The 13,317-nt window shown below is 41.7% G+C and overlaps 1 protein-coding gene across 1 annotated transcript in view; it reads right to left on the reverse strand.

Moving 5' to 3' along the window:
* Window positions 1-13,317, reverse strand: part of pou6f2 (POU class 6 homeobox 2) — a 74,765-nt gene that overhangs the window by 32,347 nt on the left and 29,101 nt on the right. The gene's annotated exons all lie outside the window — the stretch shown is intronic.

A 13,317-nucleotide genomic window follows, 5' to 3' on the forward strand; every position in this document is an offset into this window, starting at 1 on the left:
AATAATGTGTACTAAAGGTGTCATTCGTAATACTATATGTGGAGAATTGGGCTAAAAAACAACATTTAAGTTGACCTTCACGGCTCCTTAAAAAGAAAAAGGACAAGCTTCCATACAGATATGATGGGTAGATGTGTTTTTTTATACCTGTGCTCGCATTCAGAAAGCTTTTGACAGCCTTTTTTTTCAGTCAAACGTCCCAGAAAATCCTTAAAAGAAAATATATTCCATGTAACAAAATGTGTGCAGTAACACAGAAAGGTTATTCACAGGTCACGGCATAAAATAAACAAATACCACACTCTTAACTTTGGAATATATTTCTTCTGTGACTTCTGCGGTTAATCAGAGTTTGTGCTGTTGATGCCTTTGACTCAACTTTGTATAGAAAAATGATTTTCTGTGGATTAAAAGATAATATAAACTTGAAGGGGACAAGACCTGATCTGTATGTTTGATGTTTGCCTGCACTTCACACACTGGACTGCACTATAAAAATGATTTCAAACACATTTACCTTGAACTAAAGCCAGGCCAGGTTAAATAATTCCCATAACTAATGATGCTGAAGTTCAAAAACTATGTAGAGTTAAGAATAGTGTATGTATACGCTCTAGAATACATAAATGAATCCATCTTGCTGACTGAAAAATAAGTTTATTGTGCAACTGGACTGGAGTCAAAAATTAGAACTGTCCGAAATAAACTATTGTTCTCTTTAAAGAAACAGATTCTCTCTCTAGTCATTTCTGAATGATGTAAATAAAATAAACAACACAATTTATATTTGACGAGAGACGCCTACGAGAAAGTTCACACACAGTTTACAATGAAAATGACTTAAAACACAAAGGACAGAATAAGCAACGCTGAGTTCAAAAGAGTGTTTGTGAAAATCTATTGATAACGCTCGCCAAGCAATTGTGAACATAGACAAGTGTGTGTACATACAGAATCAATGCACTTAAATAATTTAGGTATGGTTGCCTCATAAAAGATGAATAAAACATCAGTGCAGACATGTCTTTGATTAGTGCGGTCACTCGGACTCCAGGACAGCCACAGATGAACATTTGATGAAGATCAGATCATCCTCCTCTTTCCTCTCTCTGCAGAAGCACCAGCCAAAGAAAGCCAGTAAACAGTGCACTTTTACATTTCTTCTACCTCCTGACACATTGACACCTCTCTCACACCCCCACCATGAATTATATATCATCTGTGCGAACGGCAAGAGTCCAATTCTCACTTGAAATGTTGGGGCAAGTTGTCTAGCAAGCGCCGAGCCCCTGACAGGACCGGCTCTTTTCCTTTGCAACTTCGCAACGACAAAATGTTGAGCCCTATTTAAAGATGGAGTAAGAGGGAACAAAGACAGAGAAAACAAAAGGGGTGCTAAAAATGAGATTTCTGTCAGAAAATTATTGAAACCAGGCGAAGATCAAAGACGATTGGAGAATTTCCTCCAGCGCCAACCATTACGCCGAGGAACAAGAGGTACAACAAAAAATATGAGGCAAAAGAAAACAAATACAGAGGGAATATGGAAGAAGCCCCATGTGGCCTTATTATAAGGGCTACACCGCAGGTACTATATTCTTTAACAGCAGTGCTTTATAAATTCTGTCATCTTGTTAAGACTGTCAGGACCACTGACCCTCCCTTCCCCTCTAACTGGGCAACTGGCATTTTGAAGCTCATTCTTTTAACCACAGCTGTCTGATTGCTTTGGTTGAGCACATAATCCAAGCGGCTTGTCTCAGCTAATTGTTTGTGCTCCTTCCTCCAGCAGACACAGGGCCGAGGATGAGAGCGGGAGCTTCACTTATGATGGAGGGAGGGCAAAAGGGTGCCGGGATCCTATAGTGCTCATTATATCTCCCACTGTCTCTTTGTTGTGTTTCATATTCACTAGTTCGCAGACTGCGAAGCAAGCAGCGCTCCCACTTAGTCATCACGCCCGAGGGGTGTAAGAGCACGGGTCCCACTTTTGCTGCTGTCGCAACTGGCCTATGTTAATGTTTATAATGAGCCAGATCATCGAGCAGAGTCACGCAGTTCAGCTTGTAAATGACCAGATACAAGTTGAACTGTGGCGTTTGGTGCTCAATTCAAACATTCAACAACAATCATTTGGGATGACGAAAACACCAGCGCTGGAGAAGTCTGAGGCCTCCTCCAAACCTCGGCGCTTTGAAGAACCGGCTGTCATCTCTCTGTCTTCTGCTTTAGTGCCACAGTAGAAATCAACTGTTATCTTTGACTGTCCCAGCCCCGGCTTGTGAAGTACTGGAGGACGAAGCGAGACTGATTGTCAGAGGTCGAAAGGCTAGGTCAAAGCCGCCTCATTCGTCAGACAAAATGCTATTTTTGTTTCCTGTGCGGTTGAGGAGTGAAGGAGGGAGGTTGGGGAGGGGTAGCAGCCTGCTCTCTCATTACCAGCGCTATCTCAGTAGTCTCTGCCAACCCCCCCCCCTTTATTACGGCACTTTTCTCTTTGTGGCTGATTCAAGCTCAACTCCTTGTTTTCCTCTCAATACACAACACCCACGTTTACCACTTTTCCCCATGAGTTATCTTATACACAGACATGCAAGAAGTAAATAGACACCTTCATTCAAATCCAAATTGAAGGTGTCTATTTACTTCTTGCATGTCTGTGTGTATCGTATTGCACACAGGTGTGGTTAGAGCAGGAGCCCAGATAAACCTACAGGTGAGTTTTGAGGAGCATGCAGAACATCAATGCTGGAAAACTGCCACAGATGCACAGTACATTTTGCTCCACGATACACACCACATGGCATTTATGTCATACTCAAACTGCCTCTGTTAATTTATTGCATTAAAAGAGACACAAAAGCGTCTTTTGATGGATTTAGGCTTTCTATAAAGTATGCGTGAACAGGTGCTCATCACATTACAGCCCTTAGAAAAGGCTTCAGCCAAGGACAGCATGAAAAATGACTGCATGCTGATACAAAAGGACTTTGACGATTTTTCACTCCATCAAACTGTGTGTGTGTGTGTGTGTGTGCTCCACCCAGCATAATGTGGAGGAGAAGGCCGAGAGCTCATTTCACGTCAGAGGAATTCATGTTTTCTGGTCACCATAAAGGAAAACACAGTTCAAAAACCTTGAAAACAAGAATGAGTAGACTCTATAGTGGTCTTGCGTAAGACCAGTAAATTCTACGTATTGGTGCACTGAACAGTTTTCTTATAGATATAGTTATTCCTTTTGAAGTAGTTCTTTGTGGTTGAAATATGTGCATCACCTCTTCTACTCAGCTCGGATACATAATTAAAGTGAGAGCAGAAAAATGTCAACTCAAATCATCCCTAACTGCTGTTGTACCGTCTCGATGTCTTTGGCATCATTTAGGAGCGCTGTAAATTAAGAGCTAATCAGAAGCCGGGCGGAGGATCCTGTCAGACGTTAATGAAATTGTCCAACGTGAGCCACCTTGTATTTTTAGGAACTGCTCTAGTCTAAACACAGCTGTCATTCTCTAACAAGAGAGGTGAGAGGGGACAAACAAGCTCCCCATTACTGCTCTGCCTCACGTTCCACTGTGGGAGTCCATAAAGCACTGTCTCAATTGCCTTTTCAGTGAGTCACACTGATAATTACTCCACTGGAGGTAAGGAGATTTAGACTCTACGAGATCTGGTAATTACAAAGGTGGTCAAAGGAAGGTCATTTTTACTCTGCGGATTAGATCGGAGCACTTGTACACTGATGAAGTGGATAACATCACATCGTTTCTGCACTCATTGCTTTACTTCCACTGTTAACTTTTAGCACCGCCGGTCACTTTGAGTCACTTTGATAACACGTACACGTAACAAAAAAAAAGGTGAATTATTTCCATTAATGATCAATTTGTCAATTATGTTTTTTTCAATAAGATAAAATAAGACTAGATAAGACTTTATTGATCACACGCCGGGGAAATTTCACTTGTTACAGCAGCAGGTACATGTAACAAAAAGGCTGTAAAAACTTAATGAATTCAACTTTTCTCAGTAACTCGTTGAGATTTTGACATTGAAGTTTTGGAATTTGCTTCATTAACGACAGAAACTATTAAATGAGGAGTAAGAATCCAGATACTGAACTAAAACAACAACAAATTAACTGCCATAAATTCAACTTTTATGAAGCTCATAATGTTTTAGTTTTTGGGTCACACTGGATTGAACAAGTATACCTAATGAAGTGGCCGGTCAGTGTATATACTCCATCACAGGTACTTGGAAATGTACTTAAAGTATCAAAAGTAAAAGTACTCATAATGTTGTATTGTTATGAATACTTGTGTTATAATATGTTATAATATTACTGCATATTATTGATTGATTATTATTATGGTTGCAGCAGATGGTCGCCCACCAATGAGCTCGGTTCTGCTCGACGTTTCTGCCTGTTTTTCCTCGCCACTGTCACCAGGTGTTTGCTCATGGTGGGAATTGTTGAGTCTCTTAATAATATAATATAATATAATATAATATAATATAATATAATATAATATAATAAAGAGTACATTATGTCTTCTGTTATGATTTGGTACTATGATGCCAAACTTTAATTTTTATCACAGTTTAATTCATCAGTGCATCATATTTTGCAACTTCTTCTATGTTTTGTTTGTAAAATCTTGATCTGTAACTATATTTGTCAAATAAATGAGGTGGAGTTAAGTTGAACGTAAAGTTAGAAGAGTATAAAATGGAAATACACAAGTGCAGTACCTAAGATTTATACTTAAGTACATTACTTGAGTAAATTCCACCACTGATCACCACTTCAGCATCAGTTACATATTTGTGCATCATTTAACACGTTTAAATGACTCACCAACAGTGAAGCTTTTTTTTTTCACAAACAAAAAACAAATAAAGGTTTTCTTAACACAGCCTGGAACACAAATTGGTGTTACACTCTTTTTACCAGCGAGTTCATACAATTGGTAATCATGTTGAGGCGATGGAAAATAGATTCCTGCCTCGGCAATGGCTGGAATAAACATGGAGAAAATGAAACGTTAAAGGAACTAGTGAACTACTGAATAAAAACATTACTCAGAGCCACAGCAGGCAATATCACTGTTTCAGTCCTGCTGCAGGAGGAACTCAGCGACTACAAAAAAATATAGGCAGTTAAGATTTGAGCGGAGTCGCGGAGCCACAGGGTTTTAGAGAGTAAACCACATCGCTTGTAGGGATCCAGAGATAATGCTTTCACTTTGTGATGCAAGGCAATATCAAGCTGTGTTGAAGAATTCTCACTCTGGGGGAAGCATTTCAAAGAATCAAATCCTCTCCATGGAGATGTTACACATACAAGAAAATCCCTGTGTGCTCGATAATGTTGCCCTTTTGGTGTTGCTTACGCTATGTTATTGATTTCCAAAGTGTGGTCCAGGGACCTCTAGGGGCCCTTGAGAGAGTTCCAGGGGGTCCCAAGCACAGTGAGATTCCCATTCCTGAGAGAGAACATATAAAAATCATTGTGGATTGTAGCTTTTTGATACTGATCCGTGCTATCAAACTGCTTCACAAATGATTTGATCTCTCACGGCCTGATTACTGTCTGATTTTAAGCTGCTGGCTCTTGGCCCTCCATGGCACAAGGCTGTGGTAAAGGTTGATTTATCTTGGTATAAAACTAAAAATCTCCTTAGTTGTGCCTTTATTCAATGACAAAATAAGGCTTTTGATTAACTCTCGTTCTTGCAAGGATAAAAATCTCGAGATACAGGCCATGAATCTTGTTTTGATGTATTTCCTGGAAGTTTAAATGTTTTACAATTTCAAGAAATCCTCTAAAAGGAACTAAACTGTTATAGTAAATGCCCCTTAAATGGGCCTTAAATCAAATGAATGACCAAACCAGCTCTTGTATACAACAAAAGATTTCCCTGTTTTTTGTTTGCACTCTTATTTCAAATGCCACGTGAGCGCTGTGTTACACTGTGGTTCCCAGTAAGGGGTCCCTCGCTTTTGTCCTTCAGAGTCCAGAAGCTGCTGGACCTTCCCCCCACCTCCCTCCCTTCCTTAAGAAAAGAGATCCTGTCTGCCTGGCAGGACAGACTGGGTTATTACAGCGTGTTCATGGTCCCATCATGTGTCGTCAGACCAAAGCGGAGGCCGCGAGTAAAAGCCTCATGCAAAATTTATGTTCATGCGGCTGTTTCAGTGGGTGGAAAAATCAATATTGCGGGCCTGATGCACGGAGATGACTGAGTGCTCTCTGACTGACAGTAAAAGCTGAGAGAGATTGAGGGGCTACATTTACTGCTCTAGAAATGGAGTGGAGTACAGTTGGCCTAATAGTCTAGTTCACCTTAAATTTGAATTTCATTGTGGCTTATTTTGCTAACAACTTGGATATTGAGGGTTTTGAAGAAATTACGCCATTATAGAGAAAAAAGAGACCAAATCAAGAATAAGCAAGCTTGTGTTCAGAACAACTAAAACACATCTTACACTGCGGTTTCAGAGCAGCTAAAGTATCGTGTATTACTGGGTTATTAAGCCTTCCCTTCCTTTCCAACTTAGACAGATATAAAATGATTGTAGAATAATCAAAAGCCAATGTGGGTATGAGGAGGACATCACAGGGCTTTTGTTCTGCGCTGCTTCGCTTACATATGCTTTTGATAGCGTGCCACATACCCACAGTGTATTTGGGGAGGAATGTGAGAAGAGAACGAGAAAGAAAGTGAGAAAAAGAAATTCAGTGGGATGAAATAACCCCAAACAATGGGATTTGCTTTCCATTCTTCTGCCTCCATCTTCTGTCTTTAATTATTCCCTTTGGTTGTCTGAGGGAGCGTGTAAGCACTTTCACACAGCACAACATGCCCAGCAGCACAACACTGTCTGCCTTAGTGATGTGGAGACTTCTGAGTGACACTGAGCCTCTTGTGATTATTAATGCTGTTTAATACAACACAGAGCAGCCACTATGATTGAGGGAAAAAACAGATTTCAAAATGCACGCATTCAAAATGCAATGTGAATAGAATTATGTACAACACGAACACTGTACTTGAGATACATTCGCCCCCCACCCCCCGCTACATAAACAACGTGTACGCAGTGAAATGAACGCTAATGTTTTGTAGATGCAACGCCGAAAATGTGTATTTGATAATAACTACCAAGTGTGCTCTATTTTGTACACAGTGTTAAATGGAACCTCAGCTGATCCTGGTGGGATCCTTTGTGCCGGTTTAGTAGTTTCTTCCTGAATCGCATATGAGATATTTGAGAGCCCAGAACGATGTATGATGAATGAAGTAGCATGCTACTTATACGCTTATCGTGCTCACTGACTAGCAACAGGTTCAGCAAAGGGCAGCGGCAGTAAATGAAATTCCGCACCGGGACAATATATCATCAAAAGAAATGTATGCACCCGAAACTTACAAGCCTTCTCCAGATGCGGACAAGGTGCCTGACGGGGTTGGGGGATGGTGGGGAGGAGGACGGGATAGTAAGGGGGGTGAAAAAAGAGAGGAGGGGTAGAGGGAGAATAAGGGGGAGGTTTTTTTTTTTTTTTTTTTGCTGGATGGGTGAGGAGCAAGCAAGGGGAAGCAGCAGCAGATTTTGTTGAATCAGTTCTATTTTCATACTGGCTGATCTGTGTCTTTTAACCATTTCACTGCAGCTGGAAAATGAAAGTACCGGGGCTAATTTCACAGTGAGAGCTCACTGAACAAAACCCCCCACGGTCTGTGGAAAAAGGTGCTAAGTCTACTTTGTCATCGTGAATTACGGCGGTGGTAATTCAGGAAACGGGACTTGTGTGTGTGTGTGTATGAGAGAGAAACGTAGGAAATGTATTCAGGAAAGAAAAAAGGCTTTTCTTTCTTTTCTCTCTCTTAGTCTGAGGTGTTCTTGGTGAGGTTTACTTATGATCTGTAAGTAACAGATATCTCCCTCCAAACATGCCGTCCTGTACTGATGCCACAGGATCCATCTGTGATGTGTCTGCAGTTAGTCCAGAAATAGCACCCACGGGACTTAACACGCTCCTCAGGCCTCCTACGGGACCTTTTAAGCTGCACTGATACTGATAAAAGCCCCCACAAATCTGGCCCCAAGATACCTTGGCCATTAATTAAGGTAATTAGGCCCTGGTCAGCAATTAGTAACCACAGATAGCTTTTAGCAGCGGCTGAGATGTCCCCGCTGGTGAGGGGTTTGGTTCCATACCATCTGCTGACAAATGTCACCACGGACTCTTTGGTTTCACAGACGGGGGAACTGGAGAGCCGTGTTTAAAAATGACCTCTGTGTGATCCAGGCTGGCTCCCAGACTCCCACAGCTTCTGCTGCTGCAGGATCACTTTGTTTGTTCTTTCTTTGGTTCTCTTCTCTTTCAAACACGGAAGAGCGAGCTCTATGAAAATCCATACGTGCCGCACATGGCCAGGGTGGGAATAGGAAACATTCACTGCACAAGGGGGATCGATCAAAATTAGAACATCTGGTCCGAGTGTAAGTAGTATTGATTGGCGCATAATGCTACATTGATTTGCTTGTATTATTAAGTCCATGATAGATCCATATTGATAATATGTTATGTTAAATTATAATGTTGAGGATATATAAAATGATGCTGTTTCAAGCAAGTTTTCACAGATTAAATATTTTGGCTGTGCTGTAAGTTAATTATTTATATCAGGACATTCCTTTAGACATAAAAATCAAATGCACAAGCGACACAGTGTGAGCAGAAATCTTTCTTCTGATGCACATTCACAGGCGACAAAAGCAAAGACCTCCTGAATAAATGTGAGAAACATTCACATAGAAATGTGGCATTTATACTAATATCAAAATACAGCAGTTTGTGTATTTCATCCTGTGGCAAAAGGTGTGTGATATAAGGCGCCGTGAGTAGAACAGACTGATAAAAACAGGCTGAATACACACATTCAACCTCAGAGAACAGATCATGCAATAACTCATATTACCGGGGAATGGGAAATAAAGGATGCAGCTGTGCTACTTTACGCAATTCCACATTTGAAGCAATCGGTGATAACACCATTTTCATTCCGGTTCAGTCCCATAAAATTACCATTAACATTACAACTCATGCAGAACACAGATAAATGTAAAATGTCACCCAGTTCTGCCAGGCGGGAATTCCAGTTCCACAAGATTACCATCTCTGTCTGCTCTCTCCCACTGCACCTTGTCTAATATTTCATTTACAACATTTCATAAGTTCATTTTCCCCTCACTGACCATGTAAATCACAAATCAATTTTCATTTAAAATGCTTGACTACAGATTGTTGCTGAAAGCTTTTGAATTGTGCCTCAGCAATATGGCAGACCTTTAGCAAAATCTTTCGGAAACAGCCTGGTCGGAAGAGGAGAGAGAGAGAAAAAAAAAAGTGAGATGTAATTTCTACAAAACAACTCCGGGGCCAAGTGGTCAAGGCTTTTACTGGAAGCATTTTTACAAGTGTTGAAATATCATGAAAACAATACACCGTTATGTATTGTAATTTATATCAGATTCCCTCAGAAGTCTGATCGACTGGTCTACTCAAGAGGAACTATAGGCTGATTATGTGATGATGAAAAGATGAACTCTATTGATTGTGCACAATTGCCGGGGCTATCAAATCAATACATGCAACAAAAATACTGAATATTTATGAAAAGAGTGAGAGTGAGTGTGCGGATGTTTTTTTTTTTTTTTTAAGAATAGGTTCAGATAATTGAGGCTTCATTAAAAAACATTCTTCATTGGTAAGCTGTTAATTTGGACGTGTTTTCAGTAATTATTAGGGAGAAGGTAATCTGTTATAGCTCAGGAGCTGAGGGAATAAAAGCAGCTGGATTAAACTGGAATAATTTAGCGTGTTCCTAATCATTCATGTAATTGGAAGCTAATTTGAAAATGAGTTTTGATGACATTCAGACTCCTAATTTGGAAAAAACTACCCTCTTCTACAACACTTCTACTACAAAAACCCTATTTAAATAAAAACTCCACACTCTGTGCATACACAGTGCAGACAGACACAGTGTGTAATGTCGAGAGACTGTCTTGTATGTGTGTTTATGGCAGGAGGTTTTGCAAAAAGCCTCCCTCAGTGTTTACCAGTGAGGGCAGATGTCAGGGTTTGCTGTGGAGGAGCAGACACAGCCACATCTGATTAACAATATTATTGTCCTCCTCCACACCGCCATAAAGACTCATCCTCCTCCCGCCACCCCCTCCTTCCCTTTTTCTTCTCTTTCTTTCTATTTCAGGCTCTGGCAGCGTGCTGTCCTGTGGCATGGCTGAGCCGGAGTGACACTGCCACCATCCACAGCAACAAAACACAAGTCAAGAGCCAGAAGGTTAAGACAAACAGCTCTACAGCAGGCGGAAGACATAAAAATATCTTGGGATACATACATACATAAAAAAATAAAAATCATACTGTATATTAAAATACACCGTGCATCATTTGTTATTTTTTGTGCAATTATGAAATATATGTGACTTGAATTCAGAACAAATCATCAGCGCGTCTGCAACAAGTGAAACACCGGCGGGTGAAATTTACTTTACATCTCAGCTTCAAAAAAAGACATCAGAGTATAAATCATGAGTCTCGTGGGAGAGTCTGTGTTCATACAGTAAACCTGCGCATCAGCTCCAGTGCAAATCTGCGTGTTTGATTCGAACCCTCTCATCACTCTGTACATTTTGATTGGTGATCCCCACCACCACCACCTCCCTCTTCTTTCCGTCGCCAAACTATCACAAAGGCAGTAACCCCGCACGTTTCCAAGCTGCTTATTGAAGACAAACAATAAACCACTGGCAGATATCAATGGCAGAGATGAGAACCCGGGTGCCATATCTGCTGGGACTGCCTGGCGAACCTGCCTCTGCCTGCGCTTCATCTCCAGCAGCACCTCTCACTCTCAATTATTTGGCTGCTGTCACAACAAATCAATCAAATTACCGCTCCAGGACTGTGTGCAGCTGCTCCTATTGCACCGCTAGTTGCATTAGCTTTGAAATGTATGAGGTCTACATTTTATCACTGTTATTTATTTAATGCGGCTCTCTCCCCTGCGAGTCATCTTACAACCACAGCAAAGTTAAATCATTAAAGGACGACGTGGAATACATACTGCTTTGAGAACACCTCAAATTAAACAGCAATAAGGGAGAAGGGATGGGTTTTGGCCTCTATTGTGTTAAGATGGCAGATGTTGATGTGAGGAAATGTGGACTGCTTGCACTGGGTCCTCTTAATGCACTCCTCCGCTGCCTGAATGTGCACACAAACAATAGCTTATTTTCTTTTCTTCTCCCCAAAATGATTTGGCAAATACACACGAGGAAAGAAAAAGGAGTCCGCAATGAGCAACTAGTGCGGCTATAACAAGCCCCGAAAAGGAGGCTTGAATTTCTCTGGCTCTGATAATATAACGGGTAAAGGGACACAGAGGCATTCCCACAGCAGAGACAGAGGTTAAGTCAGTGGCCCGGCCCGGTGATCTAACCTCTTAAAGGAGCAGCAGTCAGCTGAGGCAGAAGAGATGCAGTCTGACATGTCTAACTAGTGTGGAAACATTTGGCTCTTCCCCCAGGAGCCCACCCTTTGGTGGTGTAATGAGCACAGTGATTTCCCTAATTTGTATCGTGCCAACACCCGCAACCTGCGAACGACACCGCTGAGCGTTTTCATCAGAACGGCAGACATGCCTTTGATTGGCGTTGACACCGGGTCTCATTACTGCAGGTGAGTGGGATGTCGACCTTTATCAGGAAGCTTGAGTGCTGTTTTGTGTTTCCTGCGGACGAGTACAGAGGAACAATGCTCTCACCTAACCATTAGAACTCGGTTCCTTGATGTGATGCCGCTGCCTGGCTTTCCGCTGAGAGCAAATAAGATGAGATATGCTTATTAATATGAAAGCGCGCCAGTAAACTAGCTTCTTGCATTACCTTTGAGTGAGTCAGAGAGAAGAGGAGTAGACAGACGAGACTTTGTTCTGCTTCCTCCCATTGGGCATTACATGTACAGTGCTTTGATACAACTAGTTTTACAAGTATGGTAATCATGCTTGTTATAAGATCATGTGAAATCTAAACCTATTAAAAATGCAGCAGAAAGTTATCCTAAACAACACTCTGCAGATGTTTTGTCTGCATCAGTCGCGCATCCTTACACTGAAATTGTGAAAATCACGTATGATGTTTTTTGTTTTATTCTTACGAGCCGTCATATTTACAGACCTCTAGCATGACCCAACCTAGTTTTTGCCTCTGTGAAGTCAGCTAGAATTGTGTGCACTCTGTCACAAAAGATAACTTTCTCCCTTGTTTAGTTTCATTGGGAATTTGTTTTTACTGCATGTTTGCAGGCATAAATCATTCTGACAAATAACCAGTTACACTGGTGCCTGTGTTTACTGAGTCTGCCACAAGATGCTGCTCAGTTTTATTTAAGCAACCGCTCCAACTTTATAGCACAACCCCATTACAGTGATAGTTATTCATCACAGTCTGAGAGAGCTGCCCTCCTAAAGCTCACAGCAGTCCAGCCAGTTCCCTTCTGTCAACATTCATTCTTACAGAGCCGGCTTTGATTAGCATGATCAAAAACGCGGGATCAAACGTGCTGTTGTTGCTGCATGTTCTGATTTAATTTTTTTTTCATTTAATTTCCCTCATTAAAGCCGAATATGAAAATGCACCAAATGCAAATTGGACTGAAAGACCTAATTTTGATCAAACATAACTTATTATACGCTGGATTCTTAGGAAGGCTACGACCAAGCATGCTGGCTCTGGTCTAATAGAATACAATTCCTCCACCGTCAACCGCCCATTCCCCAAGACAAACAGCCTTATTAGTTGGTCATTAGCCGCCTCATTACATTTAAATACAGCCATTGGCTGGGCTCCTCCTGGAGTCTCATTACCGTGCCTCACAGTTGTCTTGTGTCTGATCTGACGCTAATTAGCTAGCAGCGTGAGTGCTGTAAAGCACACTTGCTCCTGAGGTCGTGAAATGAGCTGACTGCTCCCCGGCGACAGCGCGGCGCTGTATTATATGTGTGATTAATCAGGCCTGGAGACCTGGAGGGGGGCAGGGGAGGGCGGGGAGCGACGAGGAGGAGGGCAGAGGCTAGAGTTGCAGTTGTCTGACAGAGGTGCTGTGCCAGCAGGCCTCATTCAGCGGAGCTGTGATGAACTCAGACAGGGGAGAGTGGAGGAGCGTCGCGTGGCCAGAGGGGCCCGGACACAGTCAAGACATTTAGCTTCACTCGTGACTTG

The sequence above is a fragment of the Larimichthys crocea genome, chromosome XXIII (assembly GCF_000972845.2).
Source record: "Larimichthys crocea isolate SSNF chromosome XXIII, L_crocea_2.0, whole genome shotgun sequence".
NCBI classification, from domain to species: Eukaryota; Metazoa; Chordata; class Actinopteri; family Sciaenidae; genus Larimichthys; species Larimichthys crocea.